Source organism: Convolutriloba macropyga, chromosome 11 (genome assembly GCF_964194025.1).
Source record: "Convolutriloba macropyga chromosome 11, txConMacr16.3, whole genome shotgun sequence".
Lineage (NCBI taxonomy): Eukaryota > Metazoa > Xenacoelomorpha > Acoela > Convolutidae > Convolutriloba > Convolutriloba macropyga.
The window spans coordinates 4,654,218-4,680,406 of record NC_134478.1 but is presented as its reverse complement, the minus strand read 5'-3'; positions in this window follow the sequence as shown (position 1 = coordinate 4,680,406).

The window sequence follows — 26,189 nt, the reverse complement described above, 5'->3', positions numbered from 1 at the left end:
GTAACCAATACGTTTCGATTTTATATCAAACACGGAAATATCTGCGAATTGAATTACTAGAGACAATTTATAAACAATACGTTCAACCACATTATCAATACGGAGCTCTAATATATGGCACGGCAAATAAAAGTGATCTTAAAAGTCTACACCATCAAGAAAACTTGCTAATCAGAATAGTTTTTTGGTTCCCAAAACGTAAAGAAGTTCTTAATTGTAGATCAAAAAAGAAAATTCCGTCAACACTTGAGCTCCACGTATACGAACTTCTGAAACTTATATCAAAAGTAATCAGAAGAGAACATCTTAGTGAATCTACGAACACGTTTATAAATGACAAGGAAATCGACAAATCATTGGACACTGAACTGTGAATCAAAACAATACCTCTCACAGAAAAGTTAACATGCAAGAAACGAAAACTAATCTCATTTAGATTGAGAATACTCTAAATCGGCCCATCCACTCTTGAATTGTAAATAATAAACAGTTTGAGAATCTGCAAAAAAAGAATTTGAAAAACATTCTACACTCCTTTCTGGACAAATACCTAAACGACTCCGATTTTTTTGAAACTTGTATTGGTAGTATGCTCGATAACAACGAAAAAAAAAACTTTTTTTTTAAAAAAAAAAGAAAAAAAATTTAAGTAAAAAGCATTTAGACAGTTGGTGCGTAAAATTGGCTGATTAAACCCCTTTTTTTCTTGTTCCTCTTGAATGTTTTCAGTATAAGTAACTAAATGAATTTCGAACATATAATCAAGTTTTGAATAGCTCTGTAACGGTGCTGAAACAGGCAAATTGTCTCCTAGCATTCGTTCGGTACGACGCTTTATACTCGAATTTTTTCTAATTTTTCGAAGCTTGAATATTTGGTACCGAAAACAAATTTCTTTAATATTTTGAAAATATTTTAATGAAAAAAATCAAATAGATGAGCAGCCGACGGGTGAATAGATTGGTACATAAACTTACAATAAAGAAAATTACAAAAAAGTTATCAGAATTCTGTTTTGGTTTTGATCTGCTACGGCAATCGGGTATGAATATGACGCTTGGTCAAGAATTGACCATTAGGTAAGAAAAGCGCTGAAAAACTGAAAAAGTATTGGGCTGATTTTCGCAAAAGGTTTTTTAAGCCGATTAATCTTACCTAATTATCAGCTGAAAAAAAACTCAAATCATGCCGTAAGTGTGTCGTAGCTTGCAACCCATTAGTCAGACAATTATATAAGATTGACCCTGTTTACAATGTTTTTTTTTCAAAAACGTGGAAAACGTTCATTAGCAGCTGAACTTCACAAATAAATCTTCTTTATGTCCTTTAATTTTCTTAGCCTGAAGCTAAAAAAATGATAATTTGAGATAGAAAAACTGTCAAAAACTCATTTATTGGTTAATGTCGAAAAGTGAGCCGGGAAATTCCCAAATGTTCTTTAATTCTGAGTGATAATTTTCACATAAATGGTGACAGGAGGAGGTTAATTGAAGATGTTCCTAGTTTTTATTTTCGTATTCCCCAACTAAAACAACGTTGATTATTTTTTATAGATTTAGACAGAATCTAAGAAAAATTTTGCTGCACAGATATGAAGCTTTTATGTTCATGGTAGTTCAAAGACAAATTCGCTGGATAATGCTTCGCATGTTCTATCATCCAGTAATTAGCGATTAATAATCGGTTAAATTAACGAATTCGAGTTAAATGTCTTTTGGTGAAAATATGAACAAAATTGAACAGGTTGACACAGTTGAACAGGTTGCGGTTCTAGCGCACTTTCTTAGCATAACTGGAATTTCTGGATGGGTGTGATCATTCACCCTCACCTCAACCTGGATATAGAAACTATGCGGTACCGGTTTGAAGGTCATACAAATAATGCCCCGTTAACCATACAAGGTCATTTATTCATTTAAACAAGGTCATCAGAAAGTACAGGAAAGTTCCATTTACCGAATGGTGTGAGCGATAGACAAGCTGAGACCAATGGCCAATGTTGATGGGACCAGAAAGGATGTTAAGCCGACAGGAAGAATAATTGCCCGTTTCTGAGGAGGAATTGAAGTAGTTGTCGAACAGAATGCGTGCTTTGCCCACTCATACGGCATCAAATTTAGAGACGATATTGCAAAACTTCCCGAAGCATTGATAAAAGTGTAAAATAGAGGCATATGTAAATTATGGGCATGTCTGACTTGGTATGTGTTTCCAACAGAAATGACCGACATTTTCCTGTCGTAGAGGAGCAATACTAGTTGATACCTCTGCATACAGGTAAGTGACTCACCGACCCAACTGAAAACTTCACAGCCCATTGCTTTATCCCAGATATTAAAGAATTGGCTCGTAAACCTAAAATTGCTACTATTAAATGCTAAGCAAAAACCAAGAACATCAAGAATACACTCAAAAAATAAACACTCACTCACTCACTTACTCACTCACTCATGTACTCACTACTCACTCATTCACCAACTCACCCACTCATTCACTCACTCACTCAATCATTCACTCACTCACTCATTCATACTATCACACACTCACTCACTCACTCACTCACTCACTCACTCACTCACTCACTCACACACTCACTCACTCACTCACCCACTCACTCGCTCACTCACTTACTCACCCACTCACTCACTCACTCACTCACTCAATCATTCACTCACTCACTCACTCACTCACTCAATCATTCACTCACTCACTCACTCACTCACTCACTCACTCACTCACTTACTCACTCACTCACTCACTCACTCACTCACTCACTCAACCACTCACTCGCTCACTCATTTACTCACCCACTCACTCACTCACTCACTCAATCATTCACTCACTCACTCACTCACTCACTCACTCAATCATTCACTCACTCACTCACTCACTCACTCACTCACTCACTCACTCACTCACTCACTCACTTACTCACTCACTCAATCACTCACTCACACACTCACTCACCAACTCACTTACTCACTCACTCAATCACTCACTCACACACTCACTCACTAACTCACTAACCCACTCACTCACTCACACACTCACTCACTCACTCACTCACCAACTCACTCACTCACTCACTCACTCACTCACTCACCAACTCACTCACTCACTCACTTACTCACTCACTCAATCACTCACTCACACACTCACTCACTAACTCACTAACCCACTCACTCACTCACACACTCACTCACTCACTCACTCACCAACTCACTCACTCACTCACTCACTCACTCACCAACTCACTCACTCACTCACTCACTCACTCACTCACTCACCAACTCACTCACTCACCCACTCACTCACTCACTCACTCACTCACTCACCAACTCACTCACTCACTCACTCACTCACTCACTCACTCACCAACTCACTCACTCACTCACTCACTCACTCACTCACCAACTCACTCACTCACTCACTTACTCACTCACTCAATCACTCACTCACACACTCACTCACTAACTCACTAACCCACTCACTCACTCACACACTCACTCACTCACTCACTCACCAACTCACTCACTCACTCACTCACTCACTCACCAACTCACTCACTCACTCACTCACTCACTCACTCACTCACTCACCAACTCACTCACTCACCCACTCACTCACTCACTCACTCACTCACTCACCAACTCACTCACTCACTCACTCACTCACTCACTCACTCACTCACTCACTCACTCACTCACTCACTCACTTACTCACTCACTCACTCACTCACTCACTCACTCACTCACTCAACCACTCACTCGCTCACTCATTTACTCACCCACTCACTCACTCACTCACTCAATCACTCACTCAATCATTCACTCACTCACTCACTCACTCACTCACTCACTCACTCACTTACTCACTCACTCAATCACTCACTCACACACTCACTCACTAACTCACTAACCCACTCACTCACTCACACACTCACTCACTAACTCACTCACTCACCAACTCACTCACTCACTCATTCAATCACTCACTCATTCACTCACCATTTCACTAACTAACACACTCGCTCACTCGCCCACTCACTCAATCACTCATTTACTCAATCCATCACTAATTCATTCACTCACTCACTCACTCATTCTCCCACCCACAAACACTTACACACAAAACACACAAACACACACACACAAACAAACACAGTCACTTACATCATGACACGCAAAACTCCAGACAAGCACACAGACACACACACATACACACACGTGTACACTCATACATCTGAGCGTTTTAGCAAAGAAAGACAATTAATATTATATTGACGTGTTGAAAACCCTATTTTGAATGTTAGCGCCCGAGATTTATGTATAACACGAAAATTTAAAATTATTAGGCAACTTTTTCCCATTGTTACCAAAATCACCCAAGAACCAATCATGCTTGCCCTGTGATTCTCTCTGCCAATCACCAATCTTGCATTAAACTCCGAGCTCATTTTCAGCGATATTTTTCCCGATTTACTGAAGAATTTCATCATATATGATGCACAAGTTTTTATTTAAAATTAAGGTCCAAATTCGCAACAAATGATAGTTCAATTCACATTCAAATTAAACTTTTTCTCTCTTTGCAACGAATAGTTTATTCTCAAATAAAATATGTTTGATTGGGACAATTTTTTAAACTACAATGATAACAAAGTGATTTTGCGAAGGTGAGATTACGATCCCTTCTGAAACTTGGTTATAACATCACTGAATTTTTACGTGTGACATAGAAATCATAAACCGACGATTCCGAATTGAAAATAACAATGGTCTTCAAAACAAGCATTTTTACGTGTGTATGTGGTACTAAGGTATCAACCATTCCCTATTTAATCCAGGATGCTGTATATATTTATTTTTACCACTGTTCAAATTTCCTAATTTGGTGATGTTCACGTTACTTCAGATTCTAATTTGTTTATGTCTATGATTGTATATCTAAGCCTTTTTTAGTTCTGTTCATACCTGTTGTTCATACGTTGGAACTCTGCTGCTAAATTTGCTCACTTGAAAAGCAAATTTATGTGTTCGCAAGTCATTCGGTCATGATACGACTCTCATCTAAGTTATTTTACTTCTGTTCTGATATTTCATGATGTTCACTACGGAATTCAAAACTTCCTGTTCTTCCAAAAATCTTTCCAGTTGCTAAGTCCAGCTGTCTAGCGCAATAGATGTTCCGATTTGGCCCGCAAATCGTACTAATAAATTTGAAAAACAAGAAGACTGATTTAATCGGCGAAACAGCATTTTAATTAGAACGGAGCCATTTGCACCCCGATTGCAGAGAATTTCTCGCTGCACATAAACTGCGTACAACATGGTGCAGTCCGCAGCATCCAGAACAATTCCTTATGCAATAGAGTTTTTTGGGAAAGAGCTTCTACGGAAATTATGGAAACTCCACGTCGCTGGCAGAGGGGGAGTACTCAAGTCAAGAGTTGCCAATTCTAGCCACGGAAGGCATCAGTTTTGATAATCTTCTGGAACCAGAGCCTAAGTAGTAGGTGCACTTACCACCGACACCAAACTATGATTAAACAATCGACGACCCTACTGAAACCACGGAGCGAGAAGAACCTGAAAAACAAGAAAAGCCTAGTTTAAACAATCTTGGGAGTTTAAGTGTCAAAAAGCCAAAGAGGCCAGAACATTTTGTTGTGATTGACCTTGGGATATCTGCGATCGAAACTGTGTCTTCCTTCTTGTATTAAAGTATGGGCGCTGAGACGAGAAAAAATTTCGACAAAGAAGAACCCCATGCTCTAATTAACGAATGGACAGCGATCAAATTGTGGAAGATGATGGAACAATCCTTCATGGGACCGCGCAAATTTCAATTCGACGCATACCTCTTCTTTTCAGGAAAACAATGGAAGGGACAAAGCGTGAGCAATACAATAGCATTTTTGAGGAGTTAGCGGAAAACCGCAGATTCAAAGTCTCCGAAGAAACAGTAATAAGCGACGTATTTATAATCAAATTCTTTGATAGTGAAATTCAAATTCATTTGGTCCTTGAAACAACTAATCCATTGAAGCTCTTCAAACAACATTAAACGGGGAAATTGGACAAAAAAAACCAGATGAAGATAAACAACGGGGCACAACTCACAGTTATTAACTCACAGTTAACTGCAATTGGGAGAAAATGTAATAATTGTGGAACCATGAACCACTTTGCAAAAACTTGCCCAAAACCGCAAATGAAAATAATAAAGCAGTGCGATAAATCAATAACAAAACTGAAACCATGGAAAATTCAATACACAATGTGGAAAACTGCAAAAACTTTTATAATTCCAATTAAAGTTCATATGACGATATTTGCGTAGCAAACTGATTACTGAAATGTATCACAAAATCACAACACAAAACCTGAAAGTTAAAACTAGAAACTGTAAACTAACACTTCTTTTCGATAGAGGGACTGCCTTAATGTAGACAGCTTGATATAACTTGATTCACGGAACATTAGATCAAACGAGGCTGAAAACGAATCATTTTTCTACAAGAATTTGTTTGTAATACCGCCAAACTGAAATAAAGCCAACTGAAAAAACTACACCAATATACCACACGGCATTGTAATTTCGACATACTTAGTGGCAATAAGACTAGCAAATACTTTTTTAAAACAGCCAACTGAAATAAAGCCAACTGAAACAACACCAATATATCACACGGCATTGTAATTTCGACATACTTAGTGGCGATATGACTAGCAAATACTTTTTTAAAACAGGCTTTCACGGTTTAACCTATATGCCAGCCGAGTTGCGGAAAACATTAATTGACCTCACAAAAACTCGCTGCTTTCTTGACGAGATATTAACCGTTGGCTGCGGTACAGTCAACAAAAATTTAAATCGAGCCGGAAAATATTGCTTAGATGATGAAAATCTAGGAGTTAACTTGTCGAAAAGCCAATTCACTAAAAACAAAATTGAATGGCTTGGGTATAATTTCTCAAAAAACTGTATCAGATCAGTACAATTCATGACAAGTGCGATTAAAAACCTAAGGCCACCCAATGCTTTGAACAACCGTTCCTGTGGTCAGTGAACCATTTGAGTGAGTTTATCCCGAATCTAGAAAAGTTTTGCATCCGCTAACTAAAAAATCCAGAAAATTCACATTGATTGGAAATAAAAATAAAATGCGATACCTCTGGCGAAAGACTAGGCGCAGCCCTAAAGCAATTAGATTATCAGGAATGAAAAATTTTAGCTTGTGCTCTACGCTTTCTGAACTCAAGGTATGGCATCAACGAACTATAGTTTTTGGGAGTATTGGCGGCCAGAGAATAGTTTAAGTAATAGATTTTGGGACACAATTTTACAGTCATTAAAGACCATAACGCACTGCTCTCAATAATGAAAGAGCGTCGTTCGAACAAGTCTTACAGAAGCAGAAATACCCGCTGGTACGATAGGAATTCACCTTATATAATTGAAATAAAGAATTTGTGCTCGCGAATGGACTATGGACTAGGTCGACTATATATCCCGCGAACCAAACCAAATCGCACCTTATAAAAAATAAAATGAGGAGCAATTCGTAGTGGCAAAACTTAATCTAATGAAACGCGTCGGGAAACGCTTCCTTTTAAGCAAACTCAATTATGAATCAAATGGGTGGAAATTGAACGCAAATAACCAAGCTTTAATCAATATTAACAAAATGGCTGACAAAAAAAGCAATTTTTGCGCAGCGAAACGATGTCTAGGACAGAATTCACGAGAAATAAGGCGCAAAACAATCTCCTAACTTGATTGCTACAATAAAGCTATTCAAACCACTCAAACGTTCCAGTATACTCATCATTGAATTGCGCAAAGGAGCCAAGTATAAAACTGCCTCCAGAGTAAGAGTTGATGACCAAACGCAATTCACTCAACGAAAACACCCACAATTGACGTCACGCACACACGGACGATACTCCAATACGCCTACAGACATTAATGTTGACGCATTAAAATTTTCACTCAGCAAAACTTCACCAAAGGCTACTTGCATGTCTCACAACTAAAGATGCACTATTAATGGAGGCTATAGACTGTGGACTAACTAGAAACGAAGAGAGGTGCAAGCAACTAAACCCGTAAATAAAAAGTTTTTGAAGAGATCTCCATTTAATGCATCGATGACCAGATGGCAATACCTCAAACAAAAAAAGATGCAGAGATAGAGGCGATCCATCTCATCCACTGCGGCAGCTGAGATATGGCGGACATGGCGAAACATGCATGTTGGCCATATAAAAATGACATTTCTGTCCCAAAACATCAAAATGTGGTCCCTGTATCAAGATTGGCACAAACTTAAAATCAATTTTTCCTTCCACAAAATGTCCAACATCAAACCATGTAAGATGAGATGCAAATCGATTTCAACGGCCCTATAGATAATTAAAACGATTAGGAAGTATAGTTCATTGCTTGCAACCAGTGCTTCTTTAAGTTTTTTCCACAGAAATTTATGAATATGAATATGGAAGTACTATCCCCAAGTTATTGCAATACAAAATGCCTGGCATTCACCTTGCTCAATATAGATGACAAATTGGAAAGCATGTTTTTAATTTTTCCGAACAAAACAATATTGATTTAATCGAGTGGCCAGTCAACAACCATAGAGCTTAAAAACAAGTAAAGCGTTTAATATATGCAATTAAAGGCTGACTAGGATGTATCAAAGAGGCCGCAAAATTGCGAATTGAATTTGAAAAGCTCTCAAAACTGAAATACCAGTTACAATTTTGTTAACAGAAAATATTGAAAGGTAGTCCAAATTAATCGATAACACAGATACTTAGTTCAACAAATGAGCCAATGCGCCCCGCAAATGAAACCATTCAGATATTTAAACAATAAGCCTGATCCGCCCACCGAAACAGGATTTTATGTAGAGTGTAGCGATTGGCACTGCTAATTGATAGAATTTCTTGCAACACACAAGCTGTGTACGACAGTGTAAAACTTTTGTAACGAGTGAAATATTCGACAGTGAAATATTAAGCGCATAATTGTGGAACTCGATTCCTTTTTTGGAGAAACCTGTCAGAAAAAAATGTCGAAAAAATTTTATTGGAGGAAACTCTGAGTATCAAATTGAAATTGTTATCATTAAAAGTAAAAACATATAAAAGTAGCCAACTGCAAAATTCTGTTGACAGTGAAATAAAAGTGTTAGAGAATTTTAATCTAGGTTATCTGCTAAATAGGTTTTGCAAAAAATTTTCTTTTCAGTCGAAATTGATAGGAAATGTGATCAATAGTGCAAAAATGTTTTCAAAACAAGTTAAAGAATGTGTATACACACATTAAAGCCTATGTTGTTTTTAATTGTTTTGATACCGATTCAAAAAATGATCAACTATGACGCGTTTCAGCGCTGCCAGACAATTTTCCATTGTTAGAGAAATCACTGGCTCCATTTGAACTGCCTTAGTGCTGATACAAATGAAAATGGCCACGTACACTGTTTCAAGTTGCCGCAACGATATCTAAAATTCTTTTATCTAAAAAGGACCATATTAGTCTGAACCGCATTGACTGAAAATAAATGTTGGCAGTGCCTTTCAGCTTGCAAATGTCCTATTTGTGGCTCTGTCGGCTTGGCATCAGAACGAATTTATGGTTTGCAGTTGCGCAGAACACCTTTGACACCAAAAAATTGTCCCGAAATCCATATTTTGCTGCGACGAGTAATTAGTGTTATTTGAGGACCAAAGTAAAGATTTTCTCGCGGGCTTCTCGGGTGAACTATTCTGGCACTGACAAGTTTTTGGAAAGAGAATGAAAAAATGTTTGTCTATGCTTAACTGCAAATAGGCAAAAGGTCCCACAAATCGAATAAGTTGTTAACCGCCGTGAAAAGAAAGGCGAGAAGCTGGGGATGTTGCTGTCTTTTGAAAAATTCCGTCCTGCCATCTTCTGTGACTTGTTGTTGTATTCGAATGTGTGTTCCGAACAATAGGTTTAACCGGTACTCTTGCCTCATATCGTCCCTAATTTACCGCTACCTACGCTCCACACCCCTCATGTTTCGTTGATGTTGCTTATGTTGTCCAACTGATTTTCTAAATCATTTGTTTCATCCCCCCTGGCCCTAACTTTTTGCTCTTGGATACCTGACAAATGTAATCAATTTTTCAGATTTCTGGCATCTTTTCTTGTAACTCTGCCGCCCGCCCTACTTTTTCTCACGGCGCTAACATAGCAATTTGTACCCGACCTAATGACTTCCTCGAAGTTCCTGCAGTTTATCACCTCAATTTTGTCTATATCCCCAAGACCGCACAAACCACAACAATTTATGAGTGAGGTTGAACTCTTCGCTGCATCCCCACCTCCGGTGTTAATTGTTGGACATAGGTCCCGGCCCTACGCATACCAGAACCATTCCGTAATAAAATCAAACGTTATTTCGCACAATTCGTTGTGAATATGAATACTGAACAAATTAAAAACTTATCAGTTGCTATGCAACGCGTTACTATATGTAAAAAAGGCATTTGCAAGTAGGGAGCTCAACATTTATAAAGTGCAATGTGGGATCGAAGGCGGACGTGGGGGGGAGGGGTGGAAATAATATCCTAAGAGAAAAAGTGTACCTTACCCAAACCCTAAGTCATGTACTATTATCCACAGGACGTCAGTGATTGTATATGTTATTAGGTACAAAGAGGCCGCATTCATTCTGCTCTTGTATGTAACTGTTCTCACAATCACAAAGCTGCTAACAAGAGCCAGTATCCCAGCTGATGGGATCCCGACACTTGACAGAAGTTGAGAAAAGATCTTAGCGACTGTTTGGGGATCCTTGAATGAAAAAGTTGGCTCGTAAATTTGGTAGGATAGATTGAATTCCGTTGATGAGGATAATTCCAATATGTCAGCTTGATTTGAATGAGACATATTTGAAAAACGATTTCCGGAAAACAAATTTGGTAGAATTCCGGAAAACGATCTCACAGTAGGTTTCACAGTAGATAATACCGATCAACAATTCTATAAACTTAAAATAGTGCTGCGCGATTTAAAAAAAGATGCTTCTGCGTAAATATTGGCGGTATCCAATTTAAAAAAACTGCTAAAGGACAATTTCATAAAAAATCGAAATTTTCCCACCGAACTCAGTTCCAAGAATTCCTATTGCAGAATTTGTTTGACTACATCTTAATTTGAATTATTAAAAAATTTCAAAAATTGTACCAGGTTCCTGTAACTAGTATCTGGTTACGCTAGGAGCGTTACTCTGGTTACCATGTAAATTAAATTAGAAAAGAGTAAGTTAAAAGGTAATTCAAAAAAGCGATATAATTAAGTCTGTGACACAAATAATCGGAACCAAGTCCACAGGGAATTTTTGACATTTTAGGGAGCATTTTTCTTGTAACTTTTTCCAAATTTGAAGTGATTTTTGATGTCATAATATGAAGAAAAATTTAATGGAATCCATATGTTTTCCTCAATTTGATACGATATGTAAATTATAATTGTGATCAGGTCATATTACTTCATCAAAATATAAATCTTTAATAAACACGATTTAATGTCCGACGTTGTAGGGGTTTTAATTTCCTCTCTCGGTAATAAGAAGGGAAAATATTTATTGCTTTCTGTTTTTATATTTTTTTTACGGATTATCCTTATTATAATGAAAAAAAAACATTACAAAAATACTTTAAGATAATTAGAACAAAATTAAGTCATGCTGCTCCTCCCTTTCATAGGTTTGAATAGTTTTAATAACTAAAAATTTTAATAGGTGCAAATACAATGAATCTATTGTAACCAGGAATCATTATTCTGACTTGAATACAATAAGAAAGTTGAAGAAATTACGATAAGGCGAATTGATAGGGAAGTTAAATGATTGAGGGGTTAAATGATATGAGGTTAACATACGTGGGGTTGACTGGATTGGGTGAAAAGAAGCAGAACTATCAAAATAGATAGGGCAAAAACAATTGAAGTCGACAAAGACCACGAGGGGTGTAGTTCCGACATTACAGTCCGCTGCTATGTACATATTGATACATTTAGGGAGATATGACATACGAAGAACATTGTCATTTCTTTTATTGTTCCGACCCCACTTTAGTGGGGAGGGAGGAACTATATACTCTAATGGTTTTTTTTGTTCAGTCAATTTTGGCCGATCGATATATTCATCGTAGAGAGTTGTGAGTGGTATCATTAGAAAGCACGTACATCCTAAAATATGAAATTAAAAAGATTTCTTTCGAATCTATAGAATGCATTCGGGTGTTATCTAAAGTCTCTTATGGCATTGAAGATAATTGTTTTCAGAAAATTTCAGTGATATTCTGAACTTGTCATTTTTTTTATATCATTCCTGTCATTTTTAACTTATTCTAATTAAAAACAAGTCGAACTTTCTTTCATATAAGATCCAAACTAATCTTTGTGTTACTTTTCTTAAATAACGGCTTCTTGATTCTGGTAATACGACTTTTCATAAAAATTTTTTGAGTTTTGTGCCCAATTGCCCATTATTTCTGTTCTTTTTTGTTTCTCTGACAATCGTCACATTACCAAAAAATCAAATCGGAAACGATGCTTAAATTAAGCATTTAGACACATTTATTGGTTTCATAACTCATGATATAAATGGCTGCGTATTATTGAATGTTGAGTATTATTGAGTAATAAAAGGTCTCAAACGCCAAATATATAAATTTAAATTTAAAAAAATATAAAAGAACTCGTTAACTGATATCCGTATAAAACTTATGGTTTTTATTGACTTTTAAATTCTTTTCTTCAAAAAGTAAAAGTCTAAAAAAGTAAAAACTTTTTTCTTTTTTCTGGTTTTCGTCAATTTCTCTTGTGTTACAGTTTTTTTTATCATATTGCGGGCTTAGCCTCATTATTCAGAGAAGTCGTCAATTTTTTTGCTGAACCAATCAACAGTTTGTCTGTTCGTTAAACTTTTTGACTGATTCCTTTAGGGCTTAATCAATATTTTACAGAGGAGTTTTTGTGAGTTTCAGATAGTTTTCAAAGTTTGTGGTTCTTTTTGTTATCTTTTTGAGATAGTTCGTTTAGAAAAAGACTTTATGATGTTCAATGGATACATGAGTGAAAATTTAATTCTCTTGCGGTTAACATCTATAATACTGGAAAGCCTATAAATATAATGGCCTCAACACTGGTTTTGTAATGTTGTCTGTTATATTTTTCGGTTCTGCTTGTATTTATTGTTATTTTGTAGTCTTATGACTAAGTCTCAATAATAACAGGCGCAAAAAGTTTTCTAAGACGTTGCAAGATAAACTGTCTTTTCTTTTTTATGAAAGCTTATGTTTGTTATGAATTTTGAACAAAAATTGTCTTTAAAAGAGACAATAGATTTCTAAGCATTGCGAATCCTAGTTCTCTTAATTTGTCGCTTATTTTCTCTTTAGACAAGTCACATATATTATCTAGTAAACTACAATGCGTTTTTCATAACTTTTTTATTTTACTCAAATGGTGTTTGATCCTGGCACTACGAATTTTCACAAATTTTTCGCGATTTTTGCATATTTGTCCATCTTTTTAGATTTTGGATTGCTTTCCACAGTGTCACAGTTTTGGACAATTCTGTCACTATTTCAAAAAAATGCATTAACAATTTTTTTAAAGTTCTTAGTGAACAGCTCAAAGTTTCAGGTATTGGCTGGGACATCGTTTTCGTGCAAATTTTGATTTTTTTTACCTTTATTTGTCGTTTTTTATGTAATCGTATGACATATCCTGGATAATGAAAGATCTCAGTCGCTTTGTTTAGAGGCATAAATGAATCTCTCTGTTATTTCAGTTGATACACAAGTTTTTTAAACAGTTTAACACTAAATTTTTTTCAAAAAAGTCAGATTTTTTCGGATTGAAGCACAGGTTCATTTTTCTTCAGTCTAAGTTTTATCTGATGCTATTTTGATTTGGTAATTTATTCAAAAAAACCGGACAACGAGTTTCGGTCGTAATTAATACATGTAATTATTTGATTTTATCGCCGTTTTTTCTGGTAGTCACATTATGGGTGGAGGGGCAGGTCTCATCGACCCTCTAAGGTATAATGTTTTATTCTTTTAGTGGTTTGTTGAACGCTATAGTAATTTTTTTGAATCTCTTCCTCATTTGGTAGATAATAAAGTGAAAAAATGTAGATGAGTGGGGTCGGAAAATTATGTGCGAACGCACAATACCGAGCCCCCTCGTATGGTAAAAAATACTCAAAGACGGCGAATATGACATCGTAGTCAAAATCCGTTTCGAACCGTTCTTGCCATGTATTAGGATTATCAAGCAAAGATCGGGAATTGAAAAGCACGAGATTTGAAAGTGAAAAAACGAAACTAAGAAAAAATATAAAAAGTGGAGAAGGAGGGTATGGAAAAAAATCATTGACTACAATGGAGTAATGAGAACAGTATGCAAGATATGAGCTCAAATATCCCATTTTGAGCTGAAAAAAATCAACGACCTTAATTTAGTCCTGAACCAAATTGACCCAAGAGTTGCTTACTAAAAAGAAAATGTAGTTTCTATCTGAACAAAGTGTTGAAACAATTATCAGAAAATGTCTCAAATGTGATTTCCGCTCAGACTGAAATCATAGAATTTTGACGGATTATGTATTCGGTTCATTTTCCGACAATATAAACAATTGAAAACCCATCATGCGGAATACTAATGAAACAGGGAGGCTCGGTAATGTGCTTTCGCCCATAATGTTCCGAACCAGCTTTCATAATGTTCCGAACCAGCTTTCCACAACTTGGGCTTAATTATCTACCAAATGAAGAAGAGATAGAAAACAGTAAAAAATCTCGCATATTGACGAAAAATAATTGGTCAAGGAACAAAAAATTGCTTCCAACTAACTTAAAAAGGTAACTAATGCCAAATTAGTGGGCTGATGAGACTTGCCATTATTAAGACCACCAGACAAGAAAACAGAAAAAAAACCAAATAGGAACAACAAACGTTTACATACAAAATTCAATGTCAACTTTTGAAAAAAAATTGCATAACAACAAAGCCGAAATAGCGCCATAAACTCAAACCTAGACAATTTAATTTTAGTTCAGTAGAATAAACAAGGACTAGACTAGTCTTTGATAACACTCAGAAAAAAAAGAAAAAAAATATCAAAAACGGCAAAATTAAAAAAAAACGTTTATGTTATTTTTTGAAAAAAAATCCAGTTAATGAAAGCCACTAGTTATCAATAAAAAATTTAGGGTTTTGCTTTATACCTTCAAACCTCAATTTGAAGACATTAAGAACAGTCATTATCCTGAATATGTCTCACGTCTACAAAAACAAACGACAAATTCAAACGTGAAACTCAATTTTCCACCAACTTTTGCAAGGAAACAGTGTCGATGCCGTTAAAAACCATAATAATTTCCGAAAAAAACCAAGATAGAATCAATTGCGCGAGCAACAATATTGTGACATGTGAACTCTGAAAAATGAGACCAGGTCACATGTGTTCAAAAATACCCATCTTCATTTTTCTAAAGCAGTTAATTTCAAAGACATAAAAATATGAGCTTCCACCTGAAACCATTAAAGAACCTCTTTAATTTCTCAAAAGATATGGAGATGTGTCATCATTCAAATTATGCCATATTTTTTCAAAAAGAACTATAAATAGACAAAAATCAAATATTAGGTTAATTTTGCGAGAAACGGAAATCGAAGCCCTCAGAAAAATATGCAATGCACTACAAACTTTGGATGTTTTCAGCTCTGCCTTTCGTCAACACCAAAAATTGATATGCGACCTGTAATTAATGAGACAAGGTAAGAAATAAAAGCAAAAAGAACAGCAAAGTGCAACTTTAAAGAAAATAGTTCTACATATTTTTTTCAAAACATTTTATCATAAGGTCATGAAAAACTTCAATTCAGCTACAAACTGAAATCACTGCATTGGTTCCAATGTTAATCCGTAGAAAACCATTAAGATTTGCAATAATTCAAAAATCATCATGCGACTACGAAAAGAACGACAAATAAGGACAAAGAAAAACAAAAAATTCCATTAGATTCTGCTAGAAGATTGTGTTCAAGGAGTTTAAAACAATTCATTCACTGCAAAACTGATGTGTTCAATTGTGCTATCTTTTTAAACGCCAGTAAAGTGACAGCGGACCTGTCCAGTAATGTAAGAGCACACGAAAAAGAACTCGAAGAACGGAAAAATTCCAAAAATCAAAAAAAAAATTGTGAAAGATTGTAGAATCGAAGCAGAAAAACCACTGCTTAAAAAACGAAAAACCACATAAAAATTAAATGTTAACCCCTAAGAGAATTTATGTCACGTCCTATATTGACTTCAAGCTACAGCTTGACAAAAAAAGCCCAAAAATTCATTGTTTATTTTGAAAGTGAGAAATTTTGAATGTCAAACCGACCGTAAGCCTTCGATTAAAAATTTTGTTCGGTTTTCATGAAACTCCTTAGAAAACTAACTGGACCTGCCGATAGTACTCTTTGGTTTGAATTGCTCTGTTCTAAAATTAACGTACAATGAAATAATAAAATGCGAATATACTTACAAAACATCTTCTGAATACAATCAGAAGTAATTTGAGCTTCCAGAAAAACAATGATTACACCAAAACTAGCCATGCTATTGCCGTTGGTTTTTCCATAGGGAACGCGTAATTGTTCTGAATATTTTGGATCCGGAAAATTTGACTAAGAAAAGTCAATATACAAAAATAATTGATGCATTTTTCACAATTATCTATTTAAATTGGCAAAAAACCGGCAAACTTTTAATTCAAGAAAACTCCCAGACAATGCACAAGTAACACTTGGCTTCTTTGGAGTTAACAATAATTGTGTTTCAATTTTTAGGTGTGTTAGTCCCTCAAATTTAAACAAAGTGGACTAAAGAGATATTTCGATCCATTTTCGATGAAATTTTTGAAAAATTTTCCAAAATTTGGCAAATATGCAAAAATTGGATGAAACAAATCAACAACAATATTCTGTTTTTAGAGGTAAAACCAACTATACTGTTTTCACAAATTTTAACATATTTTGTAGCAAAATTGGCAAAAAGTTGCGTCAAAACACGGAAAACGTGAACAATAACAACAAAAATCAGCAAACTTTTCACAAGATTCTAAACCTCGATAACTCCGTGGACAAAACCAAATTCGAAATAATATTTCCAGTTTTATATTCTACGCTGGACGGCTGTCTAATGATACCAATAACAACCCTCTACGATGAATATATTGATCGGCCAAAACTGATTGAACAAAAAAACCCGTTTGAGTACACAATTTTGTTCAAAACTGATTAATAGAAACCAACTCTTTTTTTTCTGGAGCAACAGGTCTTGTTATGATAAACTCTAAAATCCTACAAAATGTTCTTTTTATATGATTGAGCTATTAAAGAGCAGAAAAATGATAGTTGCTCCCACAAGAAAATTAGACAAAACGGAGAGGAGTGAGTGAAACAAAGTCACGCTAGCAGAGAACTGCACAAAGCCTGCGCTTTTAAATAAAGACTATCTTCCACCTAACTCATTGATACATACATCTACAAAAATATTTAAGTTTTTTGATCCTAGGGTATTCAATTGATGGAGGGAAAAAACAATACAAATGAACAAAACTCGCGACATCATCCATTCTCATATAAATATAATTTGAAACAATACGATAAAGTAGTGAAACTGAAAATTTATTCGGCGATTTTGAAATTGATTCGGTTTTGATGTAAATTTGTACCAAATATAGCGCATGTTGTATGTTGTTAACATCGACGCTATTAAATCACACTGCTTATAATGGCAAAATGTTGATTGAACTTTGCGAATTGTACTGATAGAGATAAAAAATTTATTCTAACTCAGTGAGATTCTAGTTCACGACGGCAGCGAGATTTTAATTTGTTCTTCAGATCTAGTTTGCAAGTTTAATCGTTTTTGAGCTCAAATTTGATTTTCTATTCTGCATTAAAAATTCAAAAATGAGGAAATTTTTTTAATGCGTTTTTAAGAGATTATTGTAATAGTATAGTAAAGGTTTGAGATTAGTATTCAGTATTCAATCTATTGGATCATTAGGTCCGAATTTTGCAAATAAGCTCCTTTTAAAACAAACACTGGCTTCGATAACTTCTTGCTAAAATCCTACCAAAGAGTTACTTATCTGTGATTACTAATTTAGAATATGACCAAATTAACCTTATCGATGCCCTATTTAGATTTTTGGGTGGTTAGAAAGTACTAAGAATAAAATTAAGTGAAAATGGATTGGTCTCAACTTTCGCCAAACAAACTATGCCGTTTTTCTTCAATCACACAGTCACCCTAGCAATTCATTTTTTAGCGGTTATAAACAAACTCAATTCCAGAAGTAGAAAATTGATTCAGATAAAACAATTCAAACGAACTTTTGCTCATTTATATTCAATTTTCGAGAGAATAACCACTCACATTTCGTACTAAATTGTTTCATGTGTGCTTAATTTTTCCAAGGCGCAGCAGTCAGTAGATGCATTTCAAACGAATTATAAGCAAGTGGCAGGTTGATAATAACTATCAGTTTGAAAAGGGTGAAAAATCGTTCGCGCAATTTTTTCGTTGACTTTTTGTCCCTTAATTAAGGCATAATTGAGGTTCGGTATTTTGAAGAAAGTCTTCCCTGACCAAATTCCAAGCCATATCAGTACTAGGCAAGTCTAAAACAAGTCTGATATCGGCTTTCTGTAATGAGAAAGTCCAATAATGAGTCTTATAAGTCTGAAAATTCTTAGCCCAGAATTGGATAACACTTGGAAGTGAATTTCCAAGTAAAAAAAAGCATTTCAAAATTTTTCGAGTAAAAGTTTTGAATTTCAAAAATTTCTGTTAACGTGCCACTATTTCTAGGTTTATGTTGAGCCTTTTTCCCCGTGTCCTGAAAATTGGTACCATACTGCTACGAAATGATACCAAGAATTATTGAAAAAAAAATCAATTTCGATGCACATATATTTCGAATACGATTCCTCTTCTTTTCTTCTTCGTCTTCTTCTTTAGTTGATTTCTTTTCGTTTTGACCCATAATGTGTCTTCTGATGTTTTACTTGACATAAAAAAGTCAATTAGTCTTGCTATGCTTCAAAAACAAAAAAAGAAATTAATTCTGATGCATTTACATTTCGAACACAATACCATTATTCCATATCTTTAATCTAGAGAAAAACGTTTCTCGGTGTCCTTGTACATTTTGTGGTCGCTTGCGGCTTAATCAGTGTCATGAGAGCATTTTAAACCTGAGTTTAGAGAAAAACTATAGACAAATCTAACGGCTTTTTTGTAGTTTTTTGAGAGTTCATATTAGTTCATTGTAGAATTCCTTTTGCCTGTTTTCGGATAACTATTTTCGGACATTTTTCCTCAAAAACCATTGATATCTGTCGTCATTCAGGATAAGTATTATTTTTCGAAAAAACAATAAAAAGAGAAAAATCAAAATGGAAGCCGTTAGAACAAAATTCAATTCACTACAATTTTGGGACAAGTTCAATTTTGCCTGTCGCCGACACCAATAATTTCATATGTGACCTGTAACTAATGCAACAAGGTTACGATTAGACACAAGCAAAGTGCAGTTTTGAAAAAAATTAGTTCTATATATTTTTTTCAAAACATTTGATCATAAAGTCATGAAAAACTTCAGCTACAACCTGAAATCACTACATAGTTTCCATTGCTCATCCATAGGAAGCTTTTAAGATCTGCAATAATCCAAAACTATCACCCGACTACAAAGTAACGGCAAATAAAACAAAAACAGAAATTTCCATTTAATTTTGCTATAAGACGGTGTACAAGCATTTAGAACCATATTATATTCCCTGAAAACCTGATGTATTCAATTTTGCCCTCTTATAAATGCCAATAAAGTGACATCGGTCCTGCCCAGTAATGTTTTAATACACGAAAAGAACTTCAAAGACGGGAAAAGGTCCCAAAAATCAAAAATGATTGTGTAAAATTTAGTATCAAAGCAGTAAACAATTACTTAAAACGTTCAATTACATTAAAACCTAAACTTTAACCAATTAGAGAAATGATGTGACCTGTCTTTATTGACCTTAATCTACATCCTGAGCAAAAAAGAGAAGAAACTCAATAATTCGTTGTTTGCTTTGCAAAATGAAAATTAGGTTTTCCTGACAGTCCTTAGAAAATCATTTCAACCTGCAATTATTACTCTTTGATTTGAATTGTTCTGTTTTCTTTAACTAATTCCGATGAAAGATTAAAATGCAAAATCTTAAGAAAAATTTCCACTGATTACAATCAGAGATCTTTCGAGCTTTCAGAAAAACAGCGATTTCACCGAAACTAGTCATGCTATTTCCGTTTGTCCATTAGGAACCGGTAATTTTTCCAAATATTCCGGATATGGACAATTTGACTAAGAAAAGTCAATATATCAATAATAAATTATGCATTTGCCTTTAATTATTGAATTAAGTTAGCTAAAAAGCAAACTTTTAGTTCAAGAACACTCTCAAGCAATGCACAAGTAAAATTTGGCTTCTTTGGCGTTAACAATAACTGTGTTAGCAATTTTTAGGTGTGTTAATCTGGCAATTTTGAACAAAGTGGACTAAAAATCTTTTTTCGTTCAATTTCTGATGAATATTTTGAAAAATTGAGAAAATTTACAAAAATTGGACGAAACAGTTGAAAAAAAATCTCCTTTTTTTGGAAAAAACCAACAAAACTATTTTTTCTTACAATTTTGAACTTATTTTATACCAAAAATGGCAAAATATTGCGTCAAAAAACGGAAATTTTGAACAATAACAGCGAAAATCACTAAACTGTTCACAATTTCTAAACCTCGAAAAACAAAGTTCAAAAAAATCTTTTGAGTTATTTGGTCTACGCTGGACGGGCTTTCTAATGATTTCACTCACCACCGTCTACGATGAATATCGGCCAAAATTGACTGAACAAAAAACCCGTTTGAGTATTTTATTTTGTACAAAACTGATTTATAGAAACCAACTCTTTTTCTTCTGGAACAACAGGTCTTGTTCCGATAAACTCTTAAATCCTACAAAATGTTCTTTTTATATGATTGAGCTATTAAAGAGCAGAAACATGATAGTTGCTCCCACAAGAAAATTCGAGAAAACGGAGACGAGTAAGTGAAACAAAGTCACGCTAACCGAGAACTGCACAAAACCTGCGCTTTTAAATAAAGACTATCTTCCACCTAACTCATTGATACATACATCTACAAAAATATTTAAGGTTTTTGATACTAGGGTATTCAATTGATGGAGGGAAAAAACAACACAAATGAACAAAACTCGCGCAATCATCCATCCTCATATAAATATAATTTGAAACAAGACGATAAAGTAGTGAATCTGAAAATTTATTCGGCGATTTTGCAATTGATTCGGCTTTGAAGTAAATTTGTACCAAATATAGCGCATGCTGTATGTTGCTAACATCGACGCTATTAAATCACACTGCTTATAATGGCAAAATGTTGATTGAACTTTGCGAATTGTACTGATAGAGATAAAAAATTTATTCTAACTCAGTGAGATTCTAGTTCACGACGGCAGCGAGATTTTAATTTGTTCTTCAGATCTAGTTTGCAAGTTTAATCGTTTTTGAGCTCAAATTTGATTTTCTATTCTGCATTAACAATTCAAAAATGAGGAAATTTTTTTAATGCGTTTTTAAGAGATTATTGTTAAGGTATAGTAAAGGTTTGAGATCAGTATTCAATCTATTGGATCATTAGGTCCGAATTAAATACGGGACTCTTTACAAAGAAGATATCTCCTTTTAAAACAAACACCGGCTTCGATAACTTCATGCTAGAGTCCTACCAAAGAGTTACTTATCTGTGATTATTTTTTTTCGAATATGACTAAAATAACATCGATTCCCAATTTAGATTTTTGGGTGGTTAGAAAGTACTAAGAACAAAGTTAAGTGAAAATGGATTGGTCTCAACTTTTGCCAAACAAACTATGCCGTTTTTCTTCAATCACACAGACACCCTAGCAATTCGTTTTTTAGCGGTTATAAACAAACTCAATTCTAGAAGTAGAAAATTGATTCAGATAAAACAATTCAAACGAACTTTTGCTCATTTATATTCAATTTTCGAGAGAATAACCACTTACATTTTGTACTAAATTGTTTCATGTGTGCTTAATTTTTCCAAGGCGCAGCAGTCAATAGATGCGTTTCAAAAGAATTATAAGCAAGTGGCAAGTTGATAATAACTATCATTTGCAAAAAGTGAAAAATCTTTCGCGCAATTTTTTCGTTGATTTTTTGTCCCTGAATTAAGGCATAATTGAGGTTCGGTATTTTGAAGAAAGTCTTCCCTGATCAAACTCCAAGTCCATATCAGTACTAGGCAAGTCTAAAACAAGTCTGATATCGGCTTTCTGTAATGAGAAAGTCCAATAATGATCCAATGATAACACTTGGAAGTGAATTCCCAAGTCAAAAAAAAAATTTTCAAAATTTTTCGAGTAAAAGTTTTGAATTTCAAAAATTTCTGTTAACGTGCCACTATTTCTAGGTTTATGTTGAACCACTGTCCCCGTGTCCTGAAAATTGGTACCATACTGCTACGAAATGATACCAAGCATTATTTCAAAAAAATCAATTTCGATGCCCATATATTTCGAATACGATTCCTCTTCTTTTCTTCTTCATCTTCTTCTTTAGTTGATTTCTTTTCGTTTTGACCCATAATGTGTCTTCTGATATTTTACTTGACATAAAAAAGTCAATTAGTCTTGCTATGTTTCAAAAACAAAAAAAGAAATTAATTCTGATGCATTTATATTTCGAACACAGTACCATTATTCCATATCTTTAATCTAGAGAAAAACGTTTGTCGGTGTCTTTGTACATTTTGTGGTCGCTTGCGGCTAAATCAGTGTCATGAGGGCATTTTAAACCTGAGTTTAGAGAAAAACTATAGACAAAGCTAACGGCTTTTTTTTAGTTTTTTTGAGAATTCATATTAGTTCATTGTAGAGTTCCTTTTGCCTATTTTTGGACGACTTAGCGAAATTTTTACACGATTTTCCAACTATATTGGACAATTTCCCTGCTTTAGAGTTTTTAGAGGTTATAAAAAAATTGACCAAAATTAAGCGAAAATTGAACGGTCTGAAATTCTGCCAAAAGAAATCTGCAGTTTCTCCTCAAACGGACACCCCAGCAATTCATTTTTAGCAGTTATAAACAAACTCAATTCTAGAAGTAGAAAATTGATTCAGATAAAACAATTCAAACGAACTTTTGCTCATTTATATTCAATTTTCGAGAGAATAACCACTCACATTTTGTACTAAATTGTTTCATGTGTGCTTAATTTTTCCAAGGCGCAGCAGTCAAAAGATGCGTTTTCAATGAAATAAAAGCAAGTAGTACGTTGATAATAATAAACAGTTGCAAAAAATGAAAATTCTTTTGCGCAATTTTTTCATTGATTTTTTGTCCCTGAATTAAGGCATATTTGAGGTTAGGTATATTGAAGAAAGTCTTCCATGACCAAACTCCAAGTCTATATCAGTACTAGAAAAGTCTAAAACAAGTCTGATATCGCTTTGCAGTAATGGGAATGTCCAATAATGAGTCTTATAAGTCTAGAAATTCTTAGCCCAGAATTGAATAACACTTTGAAGTGGATTCCCAAGTCAAAACTATTTTTTCAAAATTTTTTGAGTAAAAATTTTGAATATCTGTTATGTTAAAATTATTGTTAAAGTGCCAAAATTTCTAGGTTTATGTTCAGCCACTTTCCCCGTGTCTTGAAAATTGATACCGTACTGGTTTGAAATGATAACAACCACTACTGCAAAAAAATCAGTTCTGATGCTTTTGTATTTCGAATACGATGCTTCTATTTTTCCTCGTCGTTTTCATCTTTGATGATTTGTTTTCGTTTTGACCAATAAAGTGTCTATTCACTTTTGGCTTGCCTTAACAAACTCAGTTAGTCTTGCTATGGGTCAAAAACGAGAATAAAATTATATCTGATGTCTTTATTTTTCGAATAAGATTCCATTATTCCATATGTCTTTAATTTAGAGAAAGACGTTTGTTGTTGTCTTTGTACTTTTTAGACGAAAAGTGTAGACAAAGCTAACGGATTTTTTGTAGCTTTTTGACAGTTCCTATTAGTTCCTCGAAGAGTTCCTATTGACTATTTTTGGACGAATTTCCGAATAATTTGACGATTTTCCATATTTTTTGGACAATTTCCCTGCTTTATCTGACAATTTACCGACCATTTTTGGACAATTTCCCCTCTTTTTTGACAATTTTGAGACTATTTTTGGACGATATCCCGTCTTTCTGTGACGATTTCCCGACAATGTTTGACCTCTTTTCGACAGTTTTTGGCTGTTTTTGACGTTTTCCAGACCTATTTTCGACTTGCCAAGTCTTAGATCAATCTTGGATTTGGACTTGCCAAGTCTCAGCCCCAACTTCTATTTAGACTACCAAGTGCAAAAAGTGGCATGATCAAAGCTCGGAATCAGTAATGAAATGAGACTTGCAATTAGACTTGCCCAGTACTGAAATTGACTTGAACGTTAGGTCCGGGTTCATTGTACATCTAATTACTGTCTTGTTCACCGTATAAAAGTACATTGCGCTGCAAGTTTATGAACCTCAAAACAGTCAAAACAGTGAAAAACTTTTTACACTATCAGCCAAAAAATATTCGTCGTTAATCGCCAAAATTGAGTTATTTTCAAGGAAAAATTTAGTTTTCTTAAAGTGTATATAATTTCAACAGCTCGACCAGTTAGCACGTGAAAACGTGAAAAAATGGCATAATAATGAAAAACTTAAAAACTCAAAGTGACAAGCACAAAGGTATAATCAAGTAAGCAGAATTAGTAATTCATTATAATACTTAGATATATACCACTTATCTATTCAAGTAAAGGTTAATTAAAAAACAAATATATAAAATGTTGACAAACATCAGACACAGATGATTTCTTCGGAAACAAAACAGTTTTCTGAGTTTTTATCAATTACTGTTCCTCATTGCATTGGCTTTGTCTAAAATTGCTGTAATAGATTGCATTATGTTTAGCGTACTAAATTTTTGATTTTCTACTTATGTGCACGAAAAACTGAAAAAGAGCTTGGAGTTAGGCATTTGTTTGACCACAAAATTTTGACTACAGATGGCTAGTTTAGTGCAGCTTGATTCCTTGATTAAAACTGTCAATTTCTAATACAGGACAAATTTCTTTCTACATCATCATGTTCGTTCCTTTTGATACAAAAAAATAATACAATAAAAGTCTTGAAACACAATCCAATTAATAGAATGAAAAAAGGAAAAAAAAATCTGGCCTGAACATCAGCTCAATTGAACATCACTTATCTTTCGGACAAAAAAATACAATTTGGCAAATTGTTATGCATATGAACGAGGACGAAAGTGAGGATTTGGAATCTAAAATGAGAGATGTTTTCTTGGCATGCAACACAAAATTGGAGGCAGGCAAAGGGACAAAAACTTAAAAAAAAACAAAAAGATAAGTTTTGCTAACAATTTTGTTTTGTTAAGGTCTTCAACACTAGCATATAAAACTCGAAAATAATGCACAACCAATAAACAATTTTGCTGCAAATAGAAAGCAAAATCGTATTGCCAACTTGAATACAGAAAACAAAAAACGAGAAAAGTTAGTTGTACATAATAAATGAAAAAAATTAGTCAAATTTCTTTGTTTATCCCTTATGTAATTAATTATTTTTTCTGCAGACCAAAATTTAAAAAAACACACCTAAGTTGCAGGCAAGCAAAAACCTGGGCTAAACCATAGGAGAAAACAGATAAAAAACCACATGAATTATTCAAAAGTGTACCCTAGTCGAGGCCAAAAGTGTATCTTGTAAGATCTTACAAGATTCTTGCAAAAAAAGTTTATCTTACAAGATCTTGCAAGAAAAAGTTTATCTTGTAAGATTCTTGCAAGAAAAAGTTTATCTTGTAAGATTCTTGCAAATACATAAACCAGTTTAAAAAAGCTGAAATATGAAACAACTATCCAACCAAAAGCACAATTGCTATAAACTGAGTGAATAGACTTGCAAAGCAAGTGTAAAGTATGAC